The sequence below is a fragment of the Aulonocara stuartgranti genome, assembly GCF_965226115.1.
Source record: "Aulonocara stuartgranti genome assembly, chromosome: 1".
Taxonomy (NCBI): Eukaryota; Metazoa; Chordata; class Actinopteri; order Cichliformes; family Cichlidae; genus Aulonocara; species Aulonocara stuartgranti.
Window position 1 is genome coordinate 7654398 of NC_138939.1, and position 15020 is coordinate 7669417.

The following is a 15020-nucleotide window of genomic DNA, read 5'->3' on the forward strand; positions in this document are numbered from 1 at the left end:
TTGTTCTAGGTCTATTAGGCATAATTCATGGTTCACTGTTGCAACACAGTATAGTATGTTTGTAATTCAAAGCGAAAAGGTAGAAAAGACAACAAAAAACCCCCATAACAATAGCACATAAACAAAGGGATTCAGACCTGATCCAAAAGTTAATGACCTGTCCCTTTGCCTCTCCTCCACCTCTGAGTTTCATTAAATTCAGCCGGTCAGTTTCAGGTACACGTGTAGATTACTATACACCCTGAAAATGAGTTGATATCTTTGTAGCTGCATGGGTTTTATGATTAACAATAGTGCAGTGCAGTATTCAAATGTCCCAATACCACACGTGTAGTACTTAACACATTATGCAGCAGGAATCCTGTCACTGTTTTGTAAATGATAGCTAAATACTTATCAGATTATATGCATTCAATTGACACAGCCAGTTGCCAGTTCCCAACTGTCACACATCAGAGTAATCACTTGGAAATGTCTCTTTGCTGGATGTTCTGTGCTATGCATAAATTTGCACTCTGAGCCATTTTCAAACACTCGAGGAGGACTGCTTCAATCAGTGGCAACACGGTGTCACAGTGTTATTGGGTTCTTGACTTTATTGCTATTGGATCATCAACTGGGAGGGAGGAAAGCCAATCCATCACCTGCATAGATCCATTCTGCTGCTAATCAGCTGCTTTCAGGCCTCGAGGGTCAACTGGATTTCTGGAGAATGTTTTAGTGTTTTAATAGTAAATAATGAGGAAGAAGACAGTAGAGCGATAAGGACATTAATCCATTAAACTAGGAGAGAAGACAAGGACTAGTGTAGGATCACCACATGCTGCTGATGGAGCACAGTAAGGACTTACTTGACAAAACAACAAATTTAAAGAAAAAGAACCTAAGGGCTGATTGGCTCAAAGGACACTTGGAAAAGCGTAGTGACATAATTTTTTTTAATGCGTTTTTTTTTTTGACAGTGTGGGAATTGACAAGGAGAAAGATGATATGATCTGATCACTGCTAAGCCTTTACCTTACACTCCTTTCCCCAGCTCATTAGGACCTCTCCTGTGTTATCTCTCCACAGTCGCAGAAATAATCAAGGCACCATGGCTCTCATCTTTTACCTGCTTAATGTTTGTCTTGCATGTATGCTGTTTGCGTCTGCAGATGTGAGTCATCTAAGGCCACGTATCCGTTAAAGTACAATAAATAAAAGCTGTCAAAAAGAGAGTGCACACACGCAAATTTTCATCTTAAAAAAGGAACAACAAGCTTCTAATTTCTGCAATTTCTCCAGCTAAAAAGACCTTTTTAGTAAAGAAGACGTGTTGCCCCTGCACCATGTCTTTTCAAGCATTTTAGCATTTTGTGTGATTATGTAAAGTCAAGGACTCCAGGGGCAAACAGCTGAGCACACAGAGGACAATCTCAAGAGGCTTTTTGGGCTCTGTGTGCATATAAACACACATGGATAGATATGCTTGTGACAGGAAGTATGGTCAGTGGAGATGGGAAATGTATTGCATGTAAGGGGATGTAAGGTTATTAAAAAAATATTTAGGGAAGGAAAGAAAATCATCATACTTGTAACCATGAAAATCTTTCTGTATACCAATTAAAAAAAGAATAGAAAAGAACTTGAACTACACGCTTTTGGATTTATGTCAGAAATATTCTATAAATAAATAACATTTTCTTTGAATGCTCTCTTATCTATCCCTCAAATCGCATTAATCACCTGCACTGAAAAAAGTCAGATTTGTCAGATTTTTCTTTCTCACATTTATTATTGTTTTCATTTGAGTTCCTTCAGTAAAAAGTTTTCTTTGTCAGTTACTCTGCTTTCTAAGTAGTAAACAGTCGGACTAAAGCACCGTGACTTTAGATCACAGACAATAATCTGCAGTTTGCGCAGATCAGCCTGCAGCTCTGCCTGATATCAATGCAGAAAGACAGCAGCTTGCAGCCAACATGGCTTTGGGCAGCGCGCAGCTGACCTACCTTTTTATCCGTTACCGCTGACGTCAGAGGGCGCGGCCATTTTGTGAGAGGCGTCAATGAGACAGGAAAACAGGTGGCATGACTGTCAAATTAAAACCAAACCTAGTATTATTATTATTGTTGTCAGAAGTAGCTGTGTTGCTATATATCTTATATTTTATCTAATAGGAGAGCAGGTAGCACTGCCTGGTTGGCCTGTGCCTAATGCCTTACGTCCTTCTTAATGCAACTCTCAAGGAATTTGTGTCTTCCCATGTAATCAAACCGGGGATCTTTCACAAATGTTAGGGAAATGTGTATTATTCACTTATATTTCCTTCCAATAACAGGAGTAAAGCATTTCGTGGCTTTACCCTGTGCTATAATCTATGTATGACATGTATATTTCGACATTTCCGACTTGTAGTGTTGTTGCTTTGCCACCTTTAAAAATAGTCCTGGATTTCTTGGGATGTCGGAAGTTTTTTTCAGCACCACTTCCTGTGTATGCACCTCCTAATGACCAAACACCAGTCACGTTATACACAGTTTTCACTTAAAGTAACTACACAGTTCCTTCACAGGTTTTATTTTGTGAATCATTAACAGGAAGTGTTTGATGAGTAGACCTGCGGAGATTAACGCTTGCTATGGCAGTTAAGGGGGAGGGCGGTGCTGATCCAGCGGAGGGCGTGGGGGTTGGGGGGCGGGGACAGTCCCGTTGAACGGAGCGGCTGGACGGACAGACATCTTCACCCTGTACAAACATACAGCAAAAGAAAAAGAAGAGAAAGAGCCGAAGAAACTTAACCAGGTCGGTTTAATTCGATTTTTTAATCCTCTCATTTTGACCCACAGAATAATCAAAAGAAGAGCGATAATTAAAGTTTGAATGATTCTCCAGATTTCAGGTTTTAGCAGTTTATACGTCCCAGGACGTGACAGAGTTCTCAGCTGTAAGAACGCGTCATATTTGCTAGGTTACTTTTTGTTTGTGAGGTGATGATATCTGAGGGGAAACGAGGACCATGTTGCTGAGGTGTTTCTGTTGTGTTTGTAGCGACTCTGTGCTGAATTGTTTGAACTTTTGGCTGTTTCCTGTTTTCTGTCACAGGGGAAGAGTGGTTGTTTTATGTAAGGATTAAACAACAGGATAACACAGACTGTGTAATCTTGTTTTTCATGTTTCTGAAAGCTTGTAGGTGTAGCTGGCCATTGAACAGAAAAGCCGTGTGCAGGTTCAGGACCTTGGACAGCTCCCGAGTCTGAAACACGCTGAAAAACACTTTACGCACAAAGCGAAACGTTTGTTCTCAAAGTGCCCCCCCAAAAATGAAAATCTGAAGTTAATCTATTCGTGAAACGAGGCAAACTGAAGCAGTAAGTCGTGAAAAATACCTGAATCTAGTTTCTGCGCTCTGGAAACAAGTGAGACAGCATTCGTTATCACACTTATTGTTTTTATAAAATGGCCAGGCTGTTTGTGGTTCAGATCTGTTTTAATCCAGAGGTCTGACTTTTCACCTTTCCTTCACTTCCTTTTTCCAGAGGACCGTACAGACACAGTGAACAGGGAGCCGTTAATGGTAACAGATCATTTTCATGAGGGAAAGATGGATGTTCGGTTAGGAGCGTCAGGTGCAAGAAAAACAGAAGCAGAAAAAAAAGATCAGAGGTCAGCATATAAGCATTTGAAATAATTATTTTAAGATGCTAGTTTTTAAGGCCCTGTCTGAGAAAACGTGTACAATAGTCACTCCTATGACTGAAGCTGCGCAGTTGCGACATTAAGGTTGAATTTTGTTATGAATTTTGATTATGAATTTAACTCAAGTTAAAGTAGAAACTGCTCCAGTCTTTCTCCCCTTCCTGCATGTGCACCTGTGTTAATGTCAGAGAGGACAAAGAGCTCAGGCCGACTCTTAAGCAGATCAACACGTGTGTGTGTGTGTGTGTGTGTGTGTGTGTGTGTGTGTGTGTGTGTGTGTGTGTGTGTGTTGTCTTTTTTTGGCAGCCTGGTGTTGTTTGTAACTCGATGTAAACAGGTGGATATTTCAATTAGGGCAGGAAATGACTGCAGCACACCCAACATGGACTAATTGAAACATATCCAACTTCCAGTCAATTCTATGTCCTATGTTGTATTTTGGTTTTGCTGCTGCTTTAAATTATGGAGTGCAAATGCATCCAGCATGTAAAAAAAATATCAATCTCAGCTGCAACAGGTGAACTTTACTTCTAACAATTTGTTAAATTTAATTAATAATGTTTTCCTAGGACTTCCTGTGTTTTCTTGTCTATTTTTTCCTCCCTTACTTCCTGTTTTAGTTTGATAATATGTTTTCTTGTGTCTCTGGTTGCTTTGCTTCACTTGCTTCACTTTCTCTCTTTATGGTCTGCTCCTGTAGGATTCCTGGTTTATTTTCTGGAGTTATTCCACTGAGTTTTGGTTTTTCCTTGTACTGGATTATTGTTGGACATATTCTGCTCTTCTTCAGTTTATTAAACTTACTTTTGTTTTGTTTTTTTCACCTTAAGAAATCTTAAATGTGTCCTACAGTTGTGTCCTGATTTTGCTGAAAGCTGGTGTACAGTGAACCAAGTGTAACTGGTTTGGTTGATGAAATGTTAATTGCAGCTGTTTGCTTTTCCTGGAGCCGAAATGTTATGATTAACATGAACCCAGGGTGCTCAAATAATTAGCTTCCTGGTGAGAAAGTGCTTCCTGCTTTCATTAGCACATACCTGCCCCCCACCATGATCAATCCCCCATCCTCCCCCACAGCACCTATAACTCACCACTCTGTCACCCTGCCCACAAAGAGGTGAGAAATTACCACCAGTCTCCCGCTACATCTGTCAAACACGCACACATGCCACAAACAGCGTAGCAAACTTTTCCTCTCCTTCCTCTTCATTCGATACTTAAATGTACTCCCCTTGCTATTTATTCATTTTGCTCTTTACGCCTTCCTGTTAAATTTCAGTGCAATCGTCTGTGAAATTGCCACATGATAGACAAACCCGAGTGATTATGCGCCCAGATCACAATCTCACTTATTAACTTTGAGCAATAAAATGAGTGCGGGGATCTTCTTCTGGCAGTGACTTCCCTTTTTTATTTTACCCTGTGAGGTTTTTATAAACACATGCACTCTTTAAACTAGTTTGGGCAGCACATCATTTATCAATCTAGGGCTGAGAGGGGCAGATGTTTTAAGAAGCCCTCCAGTATATTTTGATTGCACCCGCAGGGTTAATTTTTAAAGCTGAGTCAGTCAGAATGAGTGCTGCTTACAGAGTTTAGCTTTAACAGGGTGAGTTTTTATCAGTTTAAGTTCTTTTCACCATACAAAACAATTTACAGATGAAATAGACTGATATACACTCACCAGTTTGTTGGGGACACCTGTTCAACTGCCCTCATCAAATCAGATAATCACACTTTACTGGGTGAAAATCCCAGTGCTCAAAGGAGAATAGGAAGATGATTTTGAGATGACAGGAAGACAACCGTAACTCAAATATCCACTCATTATAACTAAGGTAGGACACAAAATAACAACAAACACAAAGCAAACAAGCAAAAAATTGGTCTTGGCAAATGTAAATGCAGAATTTCAAAATCTGTGCACTTCTAATTTTAAAGAATCCAGCAGCAGTAGCACCAACAAAGAGCAATTACTGGTTTAGAACTTGAAATGCTAAATGCGGAACACGAGATTTCATATCTAAAGATTATTGCACATTTCTTTAACACTTTGTTTCATGGCTGGCCAACTTAATGTAACTTAAAGGCACCTTTGTCTTTTACCTCCAATCACAGTATGTTCGATGAAATGGGTGGATCTGTTTCAGTAAAAAAACATGTCTTTTCACAAGTAAATATGGATGTAAAAATGTTAAAATACATATTAAAACTCTTACATTTTTGCAAATATCTAAATAAGAGATGCAGTTTATGCATGTGTTAGACATCAAGGATAGACAAAGAAATACTTAATGTTGTTTGTTCTGTATTTTGATCCTGGTGCTTCATCAAATTATCATTTATAAAACATTCAAAATGGTGATATGATCCTTCTTATTGATCACAATGGCGTTATCGACTTGCAGTAACTCGATTCCTTTGATGGCTTCAGTTTTACCCTTACAGCAAGGTTAAAGTCGGTGCAACACCAAAAGTACAAATCCTTTTGCAAAGAAGCCGCGATTATCTTTTAAGGACGTTTATGTTTTTGTTGTTAGCACAAGCATGTGATAACTCTAATCCTGTTGTCCACGCAGGAGGAGAACCATGCTGTTTTTACATCCTTTTCCCCCATTTGTCACACGTACAAACAGAAGAGTGTGTTTTTACCTAATATATACAGCTCTATATGTGCCTGTCAACAATCTGCATGTCTAAATGAGTGCGCACAGAGACGTATACTGACAGGTGTCCATTTGAATGTATACATGTAGAGAAGAAATGGAGGAGAGGAGATTGTGTGCGCATGTGTGTGTGTGTGCTCTAGGTTTTGTGTGTGTTTGTGAGAGCAGAAGTGAGAGAGAGGCTGTGAATGTCAAAGTGAAAGAAAAGCATGCAAAAGAGAGGAAGAGTGGTCTGTGTGTTATGTAAGTGTGTGTGTGTGTGTTCTGTAGGCCTGCAGATTAATCCAGTGGGTTTTATCCTCAGTGAATGGGACAGTGGGGCTTTGCAGTGATTATCCCTGGAGGCCACAGATGATTGCTTTGAATTTCTTGCATGTCCGACACTGCCACGTTTGCCTGCCTGCGCATTGTTCTGTCTGCCGACTTTATTGGCAATACTGTGACGCTCCGTAAAAGTTAAAAGGCCATAAAATTGGAGAGCGTGGTAGATGCTTTATATATTATTCTTAATATGTGGAAGGTTTTACTGGAATAATGTGTCTTTAATTGTGCAAAGTAGTTTAACCGGCTGTGTTAATGTAAAGTTTAATGTGTACTTTCTTTCTGATCAGCTACTCCGCCTCCTCATGTCTGTCTTTCCATAAGTCTGCTTCTCTGTTAATCTGAACCGCAGTTTTCTGCCTGTCTGTCTCTACTTTGGATTATATAACGAGGAAATATCAGAATTGCAATCTGCTCCATCATCCCTGCTCAGCTGAGACAAAAATGGCTGAATGCTGGGAACCTGCCCCCTCCATATGTTTTGGCTTTCCTAAAGGTGTCAAAATCAGAGCCTGGCATCTTAAAAGGTGCATTTTTGTATGCTTGTTGCCAGGTGGTCGACCATTTGCCTCTTATGTCATTGATGTTTGGCTGGGAAGTCATCACGTTACAGTACAGTTTATCTAGAAATATATAAATCCCTTTGATTTTGAAGCATAAATGGAAAATATAAGAAATGAAGCCATTTTGGTGGCTTTTTAAAAAAATAACAAGTCTTAATATTTTCCTATGCTTTTCCTCAATGATTTTCCACGGCAGATTTCTCTCTGTGTGTCTATCCTGCCTCTCCACAGGGAATGTGTTAATTCTTTATAGCCATATTGTCACTGCGGGCGTTGCTTTGGGCAGGACACCAGCTTGTTCCATTCACACTCCACCACTATGGTCAACCTGGATGGTTGTCAGGAGGCTTGATTATAAAGCTGTTCTCTCAGTAACTGACATTCATCCTGCTTTTTTGAGTCCTTTTAATTTAAAAGTCATAATTTCTTTAATTTTTAGAAGCCTTGCTTTGGGCCACCTTGACATTACATCTACAGGAGCTTTTGTAAGCCCCGATCTTTTTTTTTTTTTTTTTTTTTTTTTTTTTATAAATGACATCAGAAACAGCAGTATGCGACATTACGTGATGGCAGAGCTTCAGTTCATCCTTTGTCATTTTTTTTTTTTTTTTTTTAATAAATAGGACAGGGGGAATGAATGAGAGAAAGAGGGGGAGAGAAAGAAAGAAAACCAAAGGGGAGAAGAGACGGTGAGAAGGGGGGGGAAGAGAGAGAAAAAAAAAAAAAAGAACTCCTGGGTCACCTGTATGGAGAAAAAAAAAAAAAAACAAACAAAAAAAACAAACAAACAGAGGAGACAGCAAACAACAAAGAGCAACATAATAATAGAGAAAACAAAGCACCATCACAATAAACTAGCTAGTCATAGATATCAATATTTACTAAATAATAAACGATATTGTGCAGCACGCAAGATAGACAGCGCACAGTGTGCTTTGAGGCAGCAGCCAAGAAAGCTTTAGTCCGCGTCTGTGAATACCCATGTGTGCATACCTGTGTGGATCAGCATGCTTGCATTCCAAAGGTTTCTCCATGTAATGATCTGCTAGGGAGTGTGGGGGGGCCACAGCCCCGTCCTCCAGGGTGTGAAGTGGGTATGGAGGAGATCAAAACTCCAGACATCCAGAGGCCCCCAGAACACAAGAGACCATGGAAGACCAACAGAGGGGCAGCCGCGCCACTGTCCCAGTAAAAGCTGAGGAGAGTCCCAGATGAGGGCTCGCCCAGCAGCCGCGGAGCAGAAGTCAGGGGGAGTTGCAGTGACGCGCCCGTGAGCTCCGCCGGCCCCCAGCTGCGCCTGAGTGACCGAGCCCCAGGCCGAGAGGCCGGGGGCACCCCACCTCCAAAGGGGCCCGAGCGAGCCCCAGGCCCCAGGCCCCGACAAGCGGCCGCCAAGGAGTGAGCCGGTGTGTACCCGGACGCCCACCCCCAGACACAAAGAACCACCAACACACCGACACCTGAGGGAGTCCGCCACCGGCAGGGGAAGTGGTGGTGGGTGGAGATAGGCCTCCAAACCTTGGAGGACCTGAGGTGTCCCCAGAGAGGTGGCGTCTGATACCCAACCTGACATATAGACACAGACATACAGGCACACACAGACACAAACATCCATTCCCACCCTCATGCTCTCATATGCACTCACTCCACACTCAACCAACGTGGAGACAGACATAAAGAGACGCTGTACACACAATCACACTCCCCAAGCGTACTCTACAAACCGGGTCTAGGTACCCTTGCCCCTGGAGGGGGGAATTGCACCCAGACCCAGGTGGTGTTTCCCTTTTCCCTGCGGTGGGGGGAGGCAGACCACCCCGACTCCGCAGCAGCAGGGAGGCCCCACACCCCAGACCGCAGTCGGACGGCCAACTCCTCCTCCTAGCCCCCCCGCTCCAGCAGGCCGCAGAGAATGGGGGTGGGAGAAGACTCCAAACCTCCCTCCACCCGCTCATTGTAGTGTTGATGCATATGTGTTCTAAGGTGCAATTAAAACCCAGGAGGGCATGGAGCTACCTGCCATGGAGCAGCAGGTAAGCGCATAGTCCCTCCTGCTAGCCCTCAATGACTAAGTGTATTTAAAATTGAGAGGTGGGCAACGACGTCAGGGGTGAGGTGTACACCCTGATGGTAAATTGGACTCCGTGATTGTGCCCACCCCCAAGATCCTTTATGTATGTGTAATGAGAGTGTGAATAATGTGAATGTCTAAGTTGTGGGATAAAATTGAGGCAGAGGCAGCCAGAAGGGGACAGGGGGGGGGGGGGGGGGGGGTAGCCTCCTCTGCACCCTGGTGACATACCCCCACTCCAAGGCCCTGCATGTGTGGGTGGTTGTGGAGGAGCGGGAAGAGGGAGGCAAGGTTGCAAGCCCCGATCTTAAATTCACATTTCTTGGAGGACTTTCCAGTGGATTTTCCAGTGTCTCCTAACTTTTCCCACAAAGTTAGAAGCACAGAACTGTTCAAAATATCTTGTTAAGCTGAAACATTAAGATTTCTATTCACTGGAACTAAGGAGCCAAGGTGAGCCCCCCAAATGCATCCCCAAACCATTATCCCTCCTCCACCAAACGTCACAGCTGGGACAGTGAAGTCATGAAGGTAATGTTTCTAGCTTTTGTCAAACCCAGACTCATCCATCAAACTGCCACGTAGAGGGGTGTTATTTATCAGTATGCAGAATGTGTTTCCACTACTCCAGAGTGGGTGTGCTTTACACCACTATGAATTCAATAATTCTGCAGATATCTGGCCAGCAGACCATTGGACTGGTGCTTATAAGTAAGTAAGTAAGTAAGTAAAGTTTATTTATTAAGCGCTTTTCATAGACAGGTAGTCACAAAGCGCTGTGTCTTTCTACTCAATTTGAGCACTAAAGCGCTTTCTACTATAAGTAGTACTACAGCGCTTTTGTTTATGCCTAAGGACTTTGACTAATATCTACATCTACACTCACACTCGAATAGTCAAGGCACTTGTATAAAAATTCACCCCTGTGCAGAAATTAGCTATAGAGACCCAAACTCTTTTTGTAGCAGGTTGTAAACATGCTTATTTCTGCAGTAAGGTTGCATATTTTACCAAAGGAGTCTATGGTTTTACTCACATTTGGAGACAGCCTCGAGCAACCAGCAGAGGAACTCTTTTGGCTTTGTTTTTCAGCCCCAGAGGTTGCTGCTGCCGCTGCTGCTCGGTCTGTGCATTTGTGCATGTTTTGATGTTGGCCCATGTATGCAGCAGCAGCAGTCAGGCGTAAACGGGTGGGTGAACTGTCTGAATGGTTTAGCCCTCAGGCTCTCATCATGCTCTCTGTCCAGGTCACATCTTGGCACGTGTATTTATTGTTTATAGGTCAACATGGTGGTACAGTGTTTATGCAGGAGTGGTTTTTATGACTGGAATTCTGCAATTTTTTTTGTTGTTGTCTGTACCGATATAACAGACACATTGTTTCTGCATAAGCTTCAAATTATCCAACAGATCAGTTTGGGTCAGGTGATACTGTAAAAATCCTGATCCTTCACTATCGTGTGGATTTATCTGATGTAATACAAAGGTTGTCTGAGAATGGATAATGTAATAAATCAAGTGTCAGTGGTCACTTTAGCTCCTGAGTCACTACAGTTACTTTTAGCTTTGCCCAGCCAAGAGAAAATCAACTTGAAAAGCCATTAGTACATACGGGGGATGGATGCAAGTGTATCTGAGCATGAGTGTGTTTGTGAGTGTGTGTGTGTGAAATGGAAAGGTATCAGCCTTTTCATCTTAACAGCAGTCTGTCTGACGCAAGATGGAAAAGTATCCTTGCAGGGTTACGCAGCTTTCCGTGCGTAGGATGGATGTTGATCTTGATAGACATTGAGATTTTATATTTAGTGATTAGTTTATTGATTTCTCTTTCCAATTTCCTAAATTTTTTTTAAAAACAAATAGGCCTGCACAGGATTTAGAACCCCTACAGTTTTATTATTCTTGAGTCCGAACACTGAAACCCACAAAACAGGAAACATGCCGTGTTTCTCAAACTGTGAACCCCACTAGTACTGCGCTGAGCAACAGCAGACGAGATGTAAAACTAGATCTTTGTTAAAAATGTATTTTTTTTTAAATGAGACAAGCTTTTTGGGATTCTTATATTGGGCATGTGAGAAAAAAACCTTTAAAAACCACTGATTTATTGAACTACAGAGGAAGCGGAGCAAGTAGTTTGCCTCTGGGATCTATAACAGACACGGAAGGTGCAGGTGGAAAATCTGGAGAAGAGAGTTGAGGGCATCAGAGGTCACAACAAGAACTGCAAGCCTAGAGAGGAACTTATTCCCTAAACACTGTCCAGGGTTGAAGAGCTGGGGTTCATATACTGCCCGTTGGTGATCAGTTGATGCATGTCAGGTATGTGAACAAAGGAACTGGCAGGAACTGGAGAGAAGTCACATCTCAGGAATTCACACAAAATAAGTCAGCTATATGAAGAGGGAGAGAAACCTCCACTGCATGGATTCTGATGTCACGGCTTTGCAATGCACAACAATAAAAACGTTATTAACTAATATTTTATTGACTAAAAAATAGCTCACCTGCATATGTAAACAGTATTTATTTACTTTACCTCCAGGATCTTTCAGGTCAAGGATGACTTGGCATAATGTAGTCAAAGAATTTCACACATTATAAAAACTAAATGATATAACACATTAACTGCCAATGCCTATCATTAAAGCATATACATTATAATGTTGTTTGCTGCAAAGACATACCTGCATTTGAGTTTCAGCAGGTAAGAGGTGTAAACCTGCAAAGTGGCAATCAGGAGATGAACTTTTCAGTCCCTCCTTCGTTAGGTTTGTTTGGCTTAAAATCAAAAGTAGTATTTACATGAGTGTTTCTGCATCTTATCTTTCTTATCCAGATGTTCACATGTTGCACATATGATGTGTCAGCAGGTTAGGATTGGAAAAGAGTGCAAAAGCACCTGTAAACACACAGTATATGTGTGTAGCACACTGCTGTTGCATTATTGACCTGGCTCCATCCAATAAATAATGAAACATAGTTATGCTTTGAAGTGGTGGATGTTGCTTCGTCCCACCCTTAACACACAAACGCAGCAGTATCTGCTCCACTGCTGCTCGCCTTCTTGTCCTTGGTCCTGTTCATCACATGTGGGTTTTTTTTTTTCAGTTTCTTGGGTTCTCGGTCTAGAGAAGTGTTAACCTTCTCCCACACATTTTCTTTTGTGTGATGTGTTTCTGCAAATTATTATTAGGACAGAAAATGACAAGGAAAAACTGGTCGCATGCCTGTTTTATAAAAACTGACTTTTGTCAGTGTTATGAAGCTTTTTGTTGCAGTCTCATTTATCTACTGCTGTGCAGAAGCTCCAGAGGCACTGAAGTGAAACAATACAAAAAGTCAGGTTTGGTTCAAATAGAGGAGGGATTGAGTGAACAGGAGGGTGTTAAATGTCATCCCAATAGAGATTTGTTTTCTGCCTTTATTCATAATTACTAATGTCACCTCTGGTACCCTCAGCGCTTCTGGTGCACTACCAGAGATTTCTGCAGTAATGAGAACAAAAGGTGTGAGAAATCTTTTCTTGCTGGGCAGAACTGCAACCTTTCCACAAACCCAGTGACTCCACAGTCTTCATTTCAGTGCCATTAAGTACTGCACATCCAGATTTCATTGCAATTATGCAAAGAAAGGAAGATTATAGGAACAGAAGTGCTCATTTTCACTAGCAACCCAAGTAACCTGAAAAATCCCCCATATGAAAGAGAAGGAAAAGTGCAGCAGCTATCCTAAAAATACAATAAATAAACATATAAATCTCAGGTTTAGGTTAGTGCTTCTATAAGCCTGTGAGAAACATACAGCCAACAAACTGATGGACTGACCTCGTTTCTCTTGACTCTCAGATTCAGTGCTGCCACGGTGTCCTGATGTCCTATTTTCTTCACAAACATTGTTTATCTCCAATGAACACGGCACTTGATTGATGGCGGTGTACTCGGTCTAACGGAGGCCGTTTGTCACAACAGACTGACAGTCTGCTGGATGCTAAACATGAGCCTCTTCACTTTTTAAATCCTGATTCTGTCCTGTGTTAATGTTGCATAGAGTGTAACTGTGCACTTATGGTTGTATCTAAATTTATTTTGTTCCTTTACTGCAGACTAGTGCTAACATCTTCTAAAAAAATTTCTTTGCGGTTATATGTTGGTGTTTGTTAGATGTGACTCAGTTATTGTTTGTTTGGAAGCCTTTGATGTGAAGCTACGATATGATATGAAACAAGCCAGCACATGATGATTTTTGTTGCTGTGTGATGAGCATGGTGAGTGACGAATCAGTGTTAAGCTGACCTCAGCATTTTTCATTTCCTCCAGTGACATGTTGACATGATCCCCCGACTCACATGCCAGTGGATCATGTCAGCAAACTTGGGTGCAACTAGGGGGATGCTAACCGTGCTTGATCACTGTGTGAGGTTTTTTTTTTTGTAGCAACAATTTTAGTTCAGCTTTGGTAATATATATTAAATCTGACCATTTAGATACGTTAGCTATCAGGGTTGGTTGAGTTCATTATTTTTATTTTATTTATGTTACTCATGTGTGATTGGGGAACTGCTGTCGCCCATATATCATCCCCAGAGAGTATAAAACATGGACGTAGCTTCTGAGTCTGAAAAATGAAGCCAAATGAGAACTTTCCTTCTCTCTGATGTTCAAAAAGACTTCTCGTTCTATAGAAGTTTAGGTGGAATGGGCCTCAGCTTTAACCTCTGAAAACATTTTCTCATGAGTTTCTGGACTCAGTTGCTTATTTCAAATGATACAAAGAAGTATAAAGTCAATTTTGTCAATTTTGGTCATTCTAAGAGTCAGAAAGGAGGATTATCCTCCTTTAAGCCTGTGGCTTTAAAGTTAGACCACACCTCATTTGTCACAAAGAAGGAATTTCAAAACACAACATTGGTGAAAATGAAAATACTAATTTAGGCTTTATAACGGTGTCAAAGCAACGGTTGATGTGACGCTGCCTACATCCTACATTTATACTGTCTATAGTTTGAAGACAACAAATGCTCAAGCACACTAGCATCAGTGAAAGGAAACACAAAACTTTCCTGCACCTCTGTGCACGCCAGTGTGTTCTGTATATCAGGCATATTGTACAGCAACTGAGAGAACAGCCTTAAATCTGAGTGTTACAGCTCATGAACGAAGGCTTATTTGCTTTGCCTCACCTGCGCACACCTCAGCAAATATATAAATAATCACTGGTGTGTGTCTTAAGTGCCTGTTGTAATTTGCTCCAGCAACATTTTGTGTTTTAATATCAGCAAGATATGAAAATGTGCTCCACTTTACTCCAGAGGAGATGATTTGAAGATGATTCACGCACACCGTGTGAGAAACACATTATATTAAAACAATAACTCACTGAAAACATATGATTCATCATGTGAATGGACTTCAGTTTGCTAGTCATATCTCTCTGAGTTTTTATTAGATGAAAATGTTTATTTTTCCAAAGTAAATACATTTTATTTTTCATAGAGGTAGATGCTTTTAAAGCGGGGTTTTCAAAGTGGGATTTGTGTTTGTGTCCTTTAACTGTTTTTCTTTGTTTTTGACTAAAATAATTTGTCGCTAGATTCTTCCACGACTGGAGCTCCACAGTGGCGTGTTAATCGTGACAGTCCTAATCCATTCTCCTTCTGGAGCTTCGTTGCTGCTCTTTTCTTTGGACCATCTGCATATTTATAATGAAAAATGTGAAATGTCT

The 15020-nt window shown here is 41.3% G+C and overlaps 1 protein-coding gene across 2 annotated transcripts in view; it reads left to right on the plus strand.

The window, feature by feature from the left end:
- Positions 1-2671: 2671 nt before the first annotated feature.
- The window catches only part of LOC309712220 (synaptosomal-associated protein 25-B), a 42124-nt gene continuing 29775 nt past the window's right edge, over positions 2672-15020 (plus strand). For both annotated transcript variants that reach the window (XM_082542869.1, XM_082542868.1), the window contains exon 1: positions 2672-2781. The gene's annotated coding sequence lies outside the window, so the exon portion shown is untranslated. The remainder of the gene's footprint in view (positions 2782-15020) is intronic.